This window comes from Chroicocephalus ridibundus, chromosome 19 (genome assembly GCF_963924245.1).
Source record: "Chroicocephalus ridibundus chromosome 19, bChrRid1.1, whole genome shotgun sequence".
Classification (NCBI taxonomy): Eukaryota; Metazoa; Chordata; class Aves; order Charadriiformes; family Laridae; genus Chroicocephalus; species Chroicocephalus ridibundus.
In genome coordinates, this window is record NC_086302.1 from 2538099 (window position 1) to 2549827 (window position 11729).

The window sequence follows — 11729 nt, forward strand, 5'->3', positions numbered from 1 at the left end:
CACTGCATGCTCACTGCACATGCACCGCACGCTCACTGCACACCCACTGCACGCCCAGCGTGCGCGCACCAGCACTCGGGCTGGGAGAGCAAGTGAGCGCTGGTGCAGGGGGAGGCTGCGTGCGGGGGGAGGCGTGTGGGCTGGAGGCTGGAGCGCTTAGAAGGAAATGAAACATGTTTTTTGGGAGATTTCCACATTCTTCCCCTCCCTGGGCTCCCATCGGTTCCCATCTCCTACCCTGTCCTGCACGGGGCACCGTGCCGGCAGCGCACGCCGGGGGCGATGGCCATGGTGGGGCCGTGCTCGGCCACGCAGCGATGCTGGGAGGGGCTCGGCCGGGCGCCTTCGTGGCCGAGAGCACCCGGGCACCCAGGAGCCACCGTCCCACCAGCCCGGGACCCCGGTGCTGAGGGGGGGAACCCGTCCCGAAAGAGTTAAGGGTGAAACATTGCCAAAAAAAAATTACAAAAGAAAAAAGTGCCCTGAACCACATGCGACCTAACCTCCCCAGCGGCTCATCTGAGTTTAATAACGGAGGAGGGAAATCTCCCAAAAAGCTCTCAGAGAAATTAAAGTAAACAGCGTGCTGACCTCCAACCCCGCGCTGCCCCGCCGCTGACTCGGCCCGGCTGCGGCGGCACCGGCGGCTCGGCATTCGGTGTAATTGTAAACACATTCGGGTAAATATGATGGGGGGGGCGGTGAGGGGGTCCCGGGGGAGCCGCTCTTCCAGCACCCGGCGGGAACCGGGGCCCGGCAGCCGGGCAAAGACGTGGGCACGGGGGACACCATGGACTGACAGCTTCGGGCTGCGTGGCCGTGCCACGTCCCTGGCTGCGAGGGGCTTCGGGACTGATGTTGCCGGTGGGGCCAGGAGCCGCTGGGACCATCACGCTACCCGGTGACTGCGGGGTTGGGGCTGGAAAACCGAACGTCCGGAGTGGTGATGGAGGGAGGAGGAGGAGGAGAAGGGTGCTATAAAGGGCTTGTCGTCTTGGCCTCACAAAATTTAAAAACAACACTCTTATTTTCGTAGATCCTGGTCACTTTTTTAGGCTGAGGGAAAGAAAAGCAACCCCTGGGCTGTGCGAGTGCAGGGGCTCCTCTCCGGGGAGGGGCCGGCAAAGCCACCGGCCTCGAGGGACGAAGCAGGAGCTGAGCATCGCTGCCAGCCTGGCCCTGCTCCATCCCCGTCCCTGTCCCCATTCCCGTCCCATCCCTGCAGTGCCCGCATGTGCAGCATCCCATCGCCTGCATTCCCCAAGGGGTTTTCTGGGGAAACCACCACTCAAAGAGAAGGGGCAGGAGGTGGAGGGGGGAGGATCTGGGCGAGCCCCACTCCCCAGCCCCCCAGCCCCGGCGCCCGGGCTGGTCCCGCTGCCTGCCATCTACCTGTAAACCAAACTGTATTTCAATCAGAATCAAAGGCAGTGACAGATGCGCTGTATTTGGTGAAAAATGCCAGGAATCCCCAGCCAGATTGGGTTTCAGAGGAGCTGGGAATCCCACGGAGGCCAGACGGTATCCATGGGACTGGAGGTCGGAGCCCGCTCCCCCCAGCAGCTCCCAGCCCCAAGGATCAGCCCTTGGGATGCGTTGGGATACTGGGGAGAGGAGGAGGAGGAGGTGGAGGAAGGGGCTGTGGGACCAGAGACCCCAGCGGAGGTGTGAACCTCCCGCTGGAGGGACAAGCCATCGGTGATGGGGACCCGGCTCCGTCCCTGGGACACGCAGCCCCGTCACCTGGCTGGGAGCGACCCCCCTCACCCCCCGCCCGCACCCAGGGAGAAGCCTCTTTCCTCTCTGCTTTCCCAACTCCCAAAAAAGGGTTTCTCTTGGTCCGGGGGAATGTGCTCTGCCAAGAGAGCGAAGCCGGCGTCCCGCAGACCTTTCCTCTGGGGTTTATCCGCTGCAGAGCTACAAAAGGGGAATATTGACGCCAGCTCCACCCCTTCCATCAGAGCGGGACCCAAAAATCACCATTTCCTCTTGGCCTGTGAATCACTAATAAACTCCAGACAGAAAGGTCTGATTAGGAAATTGTTTGGGAAATGGGAAGGAAGGGGGAGGGACCGGCGCTCGCCGCGTCGGCTGGTGGCTCTGCACGGCTTTGCCCCTCGGTGTCACCTCCCCGCGCCGCGGGACGCGTCCCTGCCTCGGGGTCCCTGTGTCTGCTCCAGCCATGGGCCACATCCCGAGCCCAGCCCAGGGGCTCTCCGAGTCTGGCTCCAACCAAAGTTCACCATCGGAGGGATCTGCCTGGGGAGGGATGAAAATCCCTGCGTGCGTTTAAGCGTATACGTTTTTCTGGGATCGCCATCCACGGGCTGTGCCAGGGCAGCGGCGCTGAAGGAAATCTGTCCCATCAGTTGGTATCCGCGGCTGCGCGCTCTGAGCGCGGGCTCCTCGGCTGGAGCGTCCCTGGGCCGTCTCCTGCCCACGCCGGACCCAGCCACCGGCCGCTCGCAGCCCGTGACGCCAGGGTGCTCCGGGCAGGGAGCTCCCGGTTCAAAATTAATATAATAAAGGCAGGAATGCCCGCAGATTCTGGATTACTGCTCAGCGTGTGGTTGGGAAGGCACGGCGGTGCCGTTGCCCTCGCCAACACCCACGCTGCAAACAGCGGGTGCCAGCCCTCGGGGCCGCGCCGTCCCCGTCCCACGCTGCTCCCCGTCCTGCAGCACAGCGGCGGCACCGTCCCTGCCCCCCCGCAGAAGGGTCCCGGCCCCGCGGCGCCCTGCACCCCCCCAACTGCAGCACACTTGTCCTGAAACAGCAAAGCTCCACATTTGGACTTCATAATGCAGAAAACTTCAGGATTTTTGAAATTTCAGTCTTGGACACAAATCTGATGCATTCCATAAATGCTTTAATTTATCCCTTTGTCACAATATTCGATAAAAGGTTTCGTTTCAGCTGCCCCGCTTTGATTAATAACTGTAACAGACTCTAACCTGAAGAAATCATCTTATATTGCCTTCATGGAAATTAAATGTTTGATTGCACATAGTCGGAATTTTCTGATGTGGAAACTGCCCCACTGGAGAACTTTGAACAAGCTCTAATCAAACAACCCTTTGGGGTGGGTTTTTTTTTTTTTCCCTTCAGCTTCACCTATAACAAGTCAAAACATCTGTTAAAATTCAATCAGAGCAAAACTGGCTGAAAAAATTAAAATTGGGGGTGTACAATTAAACGCCTGCCCACGTTGCAGCCAGGTGGGACGGGGGCTCTGCTCGCAGGGTGTGGATCTGGCCGGCACCGGCTGCGAGGAGCGGGGTCCCGCGGGGGCCTCCCACCGCCCCGTGTTCCCAGCACCGGCACCACGCGGGTGCCGCCACCGCCGCAGTCCCTGCGTCACTGCGAGCCGCACGCTCCCACCGGCGCTGCCAGGGACGCCACCGCCGGGGACGATGCTGGTGGCCCGTCGGAGGTGCCAGCCGCGGTGTGGCACAGGGAGTCGCTGGGTTTGTGCTGGCGCTGGCTGGGCCCCCCCCCAGCAGAAACGGCCTTTGTGGCAGAAAGCGCCTTTTGAACCGAAAAGGACGTTTTCCTTATGCTTGACATCCTCTGCTTTTTAGTAAAAATAGAAACACTGGAATTCCCGGGCTGGGTTCATTTTCCTTCCTCTTCCTTCCTTTTCCACAGCAGGGCGAGGGGTTTGAGTGTCCCCAAGCCATGAGAGACGGCAGAGGGATGGAAAGCGAAAGGGAAACCCAAAATCCCGTGGGCACTCGGGCACAGGAGCACTTTCCGGCAGGGATGGCGTGAGCGGGCGGCCGGCAGCCGCTGGTCTGCGGTGCTAATCCCGGCCGCGGCCGGGCTCTGCCGTGCCACAGGTGCCCCCGCACCGGACAGGGAGCAGTGGCACGTTTTTGAGGTCAGAAAGCAGAGTTTTCAGCAATTAGAGCGGCATGCCAAGATAAACCCCCGCTTCCTGGCGGGTCCGTTCCCATCAGCCTGTTTGGGTCCCGGCGAGACGGACCCTGGCGAGGGACTCTCCGGGCGGGAACAGCCCGGCAAATTCTCTCTGCATGGGTGAAATTCCCTCTGCTACCGAGGTTATTATCTCCGAACAGGAACCAACAATATCCTTTCATTTAGGCACTAATTTGAACAATGTGCGCCGGCCGGGGGAGGAAGGGCGCTCGCTGCTCCAGAGCCTTTGAAAAATCCAGGCAGGAGCCAAACCAGAAGGAAAACAAAACCCCGCAGTGATGTGAGCGGCTCGGCCACGCAGGGCCACGGCTCGGTGCCGGTGCCGGTGCCGCAGGCTCCGGCCGTGCTGCCAGTGCAAAGGGTGATGCTGGAAAGAGCCGCGGTGCTGCCAGGCACAGGGACACGTGGGGCTCCAGGCACCCCTGTCCTGGCTCGTGCCGGGGGAAAATTATCGTCCAGGCCGTCCTGGAGCCGAGAGAGCCCCCGTCCATGGAGGGTGGGGGGGTGACTTTTGCCCACTGGGGAAATTTGCCTCCTCCGCTTGACCAGCCTGTTCAGCCTCGTAATTACAGCTTCCATAGGGCTGGAGGGTGCAGTAAAACACTTATAAACTTGTTCTATCGTAAAGCTCACACTAAGCACCAGAAAAAGTTGGTGTGTGTAATTGATAACTATAAAAACATTTTAATTTCCGTTTTTCAGGAGCAGACAAGACAAACATGGCAGGGGGAAGGGAGCACCCACTGATGGCGCACGTGTTCCCTGCTGTTCCCCACACTGACCCAGGGGCTGGTGGCAGTGTCTGACGGGCTGTGGCCACCTCACGCTGCACGGTGTGCAGTGGGACCGGTGTGGGTTGCAGTTGTTCCCAACAGGCATCTCAGCATATGGCTGGCAGCATCCTCATCCCCATCCCCATCCCATCCTACCCCATCCCCATCCCCATCCCATCCCATCCCATCCCCATCCTCATCTTCATCCCCATCCCAATCCCCATCCCATCCCATCCCATCCCATCCCATCCTATCCTCATCCTCATCCTCATCCTCATCCTCGCCCCCATCCCATCCCATCCCATCCCATCCCATCCCATCCCATCCCATCCCCATCCTCATCCTCATCCTCATCCCATCCTACCCCATCCCCATCCCCATCCCATCCCATCCCCATCCCATCCCCATCCTCATCTTCATCCCCATCCCCATCCCAATCCCCATCCCATCCCATCCTCATCCTCATCCTCATCCTCGCCCCCATCCCATCCCATCCCATCCCATCCCATCCCATCCCATCCCATCCCATCCCATCCCCATCCTCATCCTCATCCCCAACCCATCCCCACCCTCATCCCCATCCCTATCCCTGTGCCTGGTGGGATGCAGCATCCCATTCCCACTGGCTGTTCTGGTGCTGGTCCCTCCTGGACAAACCTGGGGGGGGCTTGTAGGGGGAGCCGGGGGATTTCTACTGTATTTACTCTTAAATTGTAGCCGTTATGAATATTCACACCCGCGTGGGGAGAGCAGGCGCGTTCCCCGACGGGGATATCAGTTGGAACATCATCTAATTGATTATGTGGAAATTGCTCCTGGTGGAAAGGGAAGCCCTCGCCTCGCTCTCGGTGAATTAATTTAGCTTGTGCCATTCTTCGCTGTGCTCAATTAATCTTGTTAAAGTGATATAATTTTAGCTCATACTTCACACAGAGGGGTACCGGGGGAGGCCCTGGCTGATAACGACGGGAGGTTAGTTAATGATGGGGTAATTGGGGCTTGGACCCTTCATGCGGGAGGGATGGCGATGGGAGAGGGGCTCCTGCCTGCGCTGCTGGCCCCGGCCCCTGGCCCCAATGTGCAGGATGGGCCCCCGGACCGGCGGGAACCTGAGGTGCCGTCCCTGCCGTGGGGGCCGGGGCCACCGGGATGCGGGATGCCGGGTGCCATGGCGGGGATGCGCGGCGGGTGCCTGGGCTGTCCCCAGCTCCGCGCTGAGACAAAGAGCGTCGGCTCCCGCGGCCCCCCGGCAGCTGGCGCGGGGGGACGTAATCCCACAAAAGTCCTACTCCGGGGGGATCAGCGGGAGAGGTGAGGGGCACGCCGCCGAGCCCCCGCCGCCGCTGCCCCTTTCTATCCCTGCTATTGACCGCCTAAACAGTTCTTTGGTGATTACAATGTAAATATAGCTTTTCATGGAGTAAAGGCCTTTTATGGGATCCACACACACTTAACCACTTAACCCTGGCGACAAAAAGAGCAGTGAATTAGCTGTTTAGAGGCTGCTCGTGCAGAAAAGCGGGCCCTGAATAGGATTTGGGGATCTCTGTGTATCAATTGCTATGCTTCAGGGGCCCTCAATGGGGCTTTTGGCGTTCGAGCATGTGCCAAAGGGCTCGCGTGGGTATGGATGGAGTGTCACAAAAAAAAAAAAAAAAAAGAAGAAGAAAAAAAGCAGCTGCTTCTCTTTAATAAAACAATGATTTATTCATAGCGACTTGGGGAAGGGGCGGGGGGACATGGGGAAGTGCTAAAGTGATGCTCGCCCTGCTCCGTGCCCGGGAGAGGCTCGGGGGCTGAGCCCGCCTGGGGAGCAGGAGGCACGGGGACCCCCGGAGCTGCCCATGGGGACCCCCGAGTCGCCCATGGGGACCCGTGGAGCAGCCTGTGGGGCAGAGCCAGATCCCGCTGTAGCCCCAGCGAGGGGGTCCCTGTGGCTCTGCCCAGGCACCTTTTGGGGGGTGCAGGAGCCAGGAGCTGGGGGACACCCCCTCTGCTCTTCCCCTGCCCCACAGGCGCTGGTGGCAGCCGCTGCCCCCCCTGCCCCGGGCGCAGCAGCGGGGCCATGCGCGGGCACAGATGCCGGGGGCGACACAGGGCTCGGTGTGTAGCCCCCCCATGCCCGGGATGGGCATTTTGGGGCTGGCACTTGGTGTCCCGGGCTAAGTGAGCCCAGGCTGCCATGGCCATACCCATCAAGGGACGCTGCAGCCGGGAAGGACCCTCATCCCGCCAGGGTGGGCAGCCCGGGCTGGCGGGGGGTGGCTGGCTCAGGCAGTGGGGACCCGGGGTTCAGCTGCCCCCCAGCAGCACTCGCCGCCGAACAAGAGGAGCCTTCATGGAACGGGCCGGGGGGGAGCAAACGCAAAGCAGATCTGAAATGAATGGCCTGAAACGAGGAGAGCCGGCCGGACAAAGCCAGGGCTCCGAGCGGGAACAGGGGGTTGGAGGGGGTGAAAGGGCAGCAGCACGTGGCCGGGTGTGTGGAAGGAGGGCAGTCGGCACCAGCAGCAGCCGGGCTCCTTCCTGGCGGGATGCGGGCGTCCCCACGGCAGCGGTGGGTGCGCAGGGCCAGGGCGGGGAGCCGGGAACATTTGCCTGCGTGGAGCAAAGCTCAGGGGGTGCCGGGACCCTGGCACGGCCGGTCGGCATCGCCGCTCCATGGTGGGAAAGGGACACCGGAGAGACACCGGCGGGTCCCATCCCTCCTCGCCGGGCCACAACCAGGACCCCTCTGGTGTCACGAAGGGCTGAGGAGGAGCAGACCGAGTCGGGCTGCCACCCTATTTTTAGGCCTGTGCAGATGGAAGGATGAAAGAGGAGGGGGGAGGCAGGGCAGGAACGGGAATGAAAGATAAACAAACGCCGAGCAGATGTTGGGAGCGATGCTCTTCCCCTCGCAGGGTGCGTATGCGGCTCCCGGCGACACCGGCTCTGCCGCCCTCAACCCCCCAGAGCCCGGGGGCCGTGGGGGAACCGGGGCAGAGTGGGGAACCATGTCCCCTCCTGCTTGTCCCCCATGGCCAGGGTTCACACCGTCACCCCGGGCAGTGGTGCCAGGCTCATGGGGTGCCCTGTGGGGACATGGGGACGTGTCCCCCCTCCAGTCACCATCCTCGGCAGTGTCTGGCAGTGGGGACAGGCAGCCGCGGGCTCCGGGAGCTCCACTGACACCGCGACAGCAGATGATCCGGCAACACCCGCACAGCCGGCGAGGTTTGGCTGTGGATCTTGCTGTTGAGTTCTGAATTAAAAATACCCCCACGGTGAACATAGCAGAGCTCTAGGGATGAAGCTGCTCCTTTACGGAGCAGACCCGGTGCCTGGCTCACCCCCAGCCCGTGGGCATCAGCCGGGGCTGTGCCAGCCCCCGCGCATCCCTGCTCTGCCCTTCTTCCACACCTGATGGTTTCTCAAGGTCTTGCGGGACCGAGGTCACCACCAGCCCCACAACGGGGTTTGTTTTGGTATCTCGTTTCCATTCAAGCCGGAGACACTGGCCACGTTGCTCACAGGCTTTCAGCAGGAACCCCGGAGAAGAACCAGCACAGACAAATCCCAACCCCTCCAGACTTCAAGAGGGTTTGGGGCCTCACTGCTGGCTGATGAGTATCAAATCCGGCTCCTCCACCCCTGCTTTTGCCCCCTGCAGATGTTCAGGGGTCTCTGCCAACTGCGTTGACCCCGTCTAAGCTTTTCTTCCTTCCTTTTCTTTTCCCTTGCCAGCAGAAGGGGACGGGGCGACGGATCGGGCTGGGGGCCATTCGCAGCCTCGGGAGCTGTTATCATATTTGGGGGCTCGTGTCATCCCATCTCCGAGGATCACCAAAGCTCAGCAAACCCGCAAGTGGAGCGAAGGCTACCAAAATACGGCCAGTGAGATCATCTTCCCCCTCCACCACCCCCTCCCCGGATGCCTCGCGCAGAGCTTTGTACTGAAAGCATCGCCCTCACGTCATGCAAAAATGGGGAACACATGGCAGCTATAATTGCCTGTTGCTTTAATTATCTTCTGTGCCTTGCCTTTGGTTGGGGTGTCTGCAGCCGGGGCTGATGGAGCCGGGGCTGTGCATCCTGCTGTGGCCGGGATGGGATGGGAAATATCCTGGATGCCAAAAATTCTACCTGGATTCTCCATGGGGCTGCTGCTGCGGGGCGACTGCCGGCCGGCGGGCTCGGGGTGCCTCGGCGAGTCGCCCCGCAGCAGAATCAAGCGGTGGCACCATCCCATGCCACCACCTATGATTTCTCAGGTGGAAAAAGCCACCCAAAGCGGCGGGTGGTCCCTTTATCTCCCATCCCAAGGCAGGGACCTTGGGGCTGGGCATGGCCCAGCGGCCACAACCAGCCACACCAGGATGCAGCAGGATGCCTGGACTCCACACAGCAGCCCCCCCGTGGCAGAGCTGAGGGTTTGGGTGCTGCCGGCGGCTTTTGACGTGCCAGGGGGGTGCGAGGACACACGTGAACACATGCATGTCTCCCCCTCCAAAGGGAACATGCCTCTCGGACACGGCTGCTCCATCACCACCTGCACGAACATCATCAAATACTGAAAAAAAAATCAACAGGCCACTCTTAAGGGAAGCAGCACCGAGCGTGTTGCATGAAAAGAGCCTTGAGGAGCAGAGAGAAAAATATTAGCTAAAAATAAAATTAATCTCTAGCAAAGCTGTAAGATTTGCTTCTCACCCCCCCCCTCCCCGCGCTGCAATCTTTTATGTCGTTTTCTTTAATTACAGCTGGTTTAGATCTCTGCTGCCTGGAGAAGCGTAGCTGGAGTTAGCCATAAATTGGGCTTCTGGATGATACAAGAGAAAATAACAACCCCCAAGGACCGACCATCTGTCCACACAGAGCACATGCAATGTCATAATTAATACTAATGACTAATAGTTAATATAGAACAAAACTTTTTCTTTACAGGTCACCTAATAAACCCAGCCCCGTTGCCAGAGCTACTTCCCATGTCACAGGCTCCGCTCGGATCGGGGAGTCCCAGCCTTGCCCGGCTCCTGGCAGGAGCTGGCGGGTCCCAGGGAGGGAAGGTCGATTGCCCCGTTTGATTTCACATCGCTAATTAAGCACCAGCACCCACTCCTACCGGCCCAAGGCAACACCTCGGCAGCACCAGCGCCACAGGGGTTTTTTCCCCCCTTCTCTCCTTAGCGAGGAAAGCACGCGCCTGTTAGTAACACAGGGCTCTTGTTTTACTATATTCTTACACCGTATTTCTTGAGTTATCTACTCCCTTTCAGTTCGACTACAACCATTTCTGCTGCTCTGTCGTGTTTCCTTTTACTGTAAGGGAGAACGCAAAGGAAAAGCAGCAGATGCTGAAAACATCACCTGCTCCGCTCCGAAGCCAAGCGCACGCTAAAGCCGTTTCCATGGGCCCAAAACCGTGCGCCGTTCATCACTCCTGGAGAAAGGATGCACCCGCTAAGGAGCGGGCTGAAAGCCAGAGAAGGTAAATAATTGTGCCAGGGCTGCTCTGGAAGACACGCTCCTGTCCCCACGCGTGGATGCCCGGGGGACTTTTTGTCCTTTAACCCTCATAGCGGGTCTGGGACACGTGATTAAAGGTGCAGGACAGACGAGGTGCAGAAGCTCACGTGATAAGCACACACAAAACATACAGCACGCTGCTTTTCACGTGTCCACTCTGACATAATTTTTCACATGTTGGAAATACTGATGATTTTAGCCTGGGTCCATCTGGTTTCCCAAATAACCTGTCTATTTGATAAATAACATAAATTAAATTAGACAAGACAAACAAATAGTTTTTTTTCTCTCCCCCTTTCAGTCTCTTGGCAAAAAAGGAAGAAAAAAAAAAAGGGGGAAAAGAAAACATAATTCAGTGACTGCCTTGAGCCCCCCAGGAGCCGTGCGGCGGTGAAAGCTATGATTATAAACGTGTCTGCAATGTTAACCTTTAACACAGAGCGAAGGCCGCTCCTTCCTCTGCTTGTAAGCTTTTTTTTTTTTTTTTTTTTTTTTTTTTTTAATTTCTCCACTACCATTTGTGCTCCTGAGGGCTCATTCTCTCTGCAGGCTCGGCAGGGAACATCACCCGCTCGGCAGCGCTCCTCTCACCGATGCTCCCACGCCGCAGACGAGGACTGGATCAGATCCCAAAGGCTTTAGTCCCGTCCCTTGCACAGGTGAGGGAAACTGAGGCACAAAGAGGTGTTAGTTATCACAGCTGCCCAGCTCGGATGAAAACCCTGGTGTCCTACCAAGGCACAGCCACTTTTTGCAGCCATGCAAAGCCAAAACCAAACATCACCAACCCCAACTCCCAGCTGTAACCGCTCGGAGTTTGCAGGAGACACGACTAGAGGGGAAAAGCAGCAAAGGCAGGGGAAGGAGCTTTTCCTTCAGCCCAGGAGGGCCCCACAGAGGCTGTTTCTGTGCAGGCTGAGATGCCCCAGGGCTGCGCACAGGACCCTCATTCCCCCATCACCCCTCTCCACCTCAATCCTTCCTCCGCCTCTCCTGCCCGGCCCCAGACCCCTCTCGGCACCTCCAGCAGCAACAGGGGGGATTCTTCTCCCCATTAGCACAGCAGCGTCATCTCAGTGCCAGGAGGGGCGAGCTGAATCGATAGCTGAAAATGAGAAGCTGAAGCCGTGTTAATGTGCCAGACGGGCAGCGAGATGGATGAGAGCGGGTCAGGGGACAGGTGGGAGTACAGGCGAGGGGCAGCCCAAACCCCCAGCTCTCCTCCCCGCTGGGACCATGGAGTCTGGCACAATAAGCAGCAGCAGCACCTCAGGACATGTTCAACCCCTCCTGCTAGTGAGATTTTGGCTCCTACAGGATCACCCCTGGCCTCCCACCCCTGCCTCCCCACGCACGACGTGGAATACACCGCCCCACAAGGGATTTCTGGGACACGATTTAGTGCTCACCAGCAGCATCTCAACTCATAAAAGGTTGTTGGGGAGGGGGGGGGAAACATTCACTCTGAACAACTGTAGCCAGAAATCTTCCCATTCTACATATTTCAAT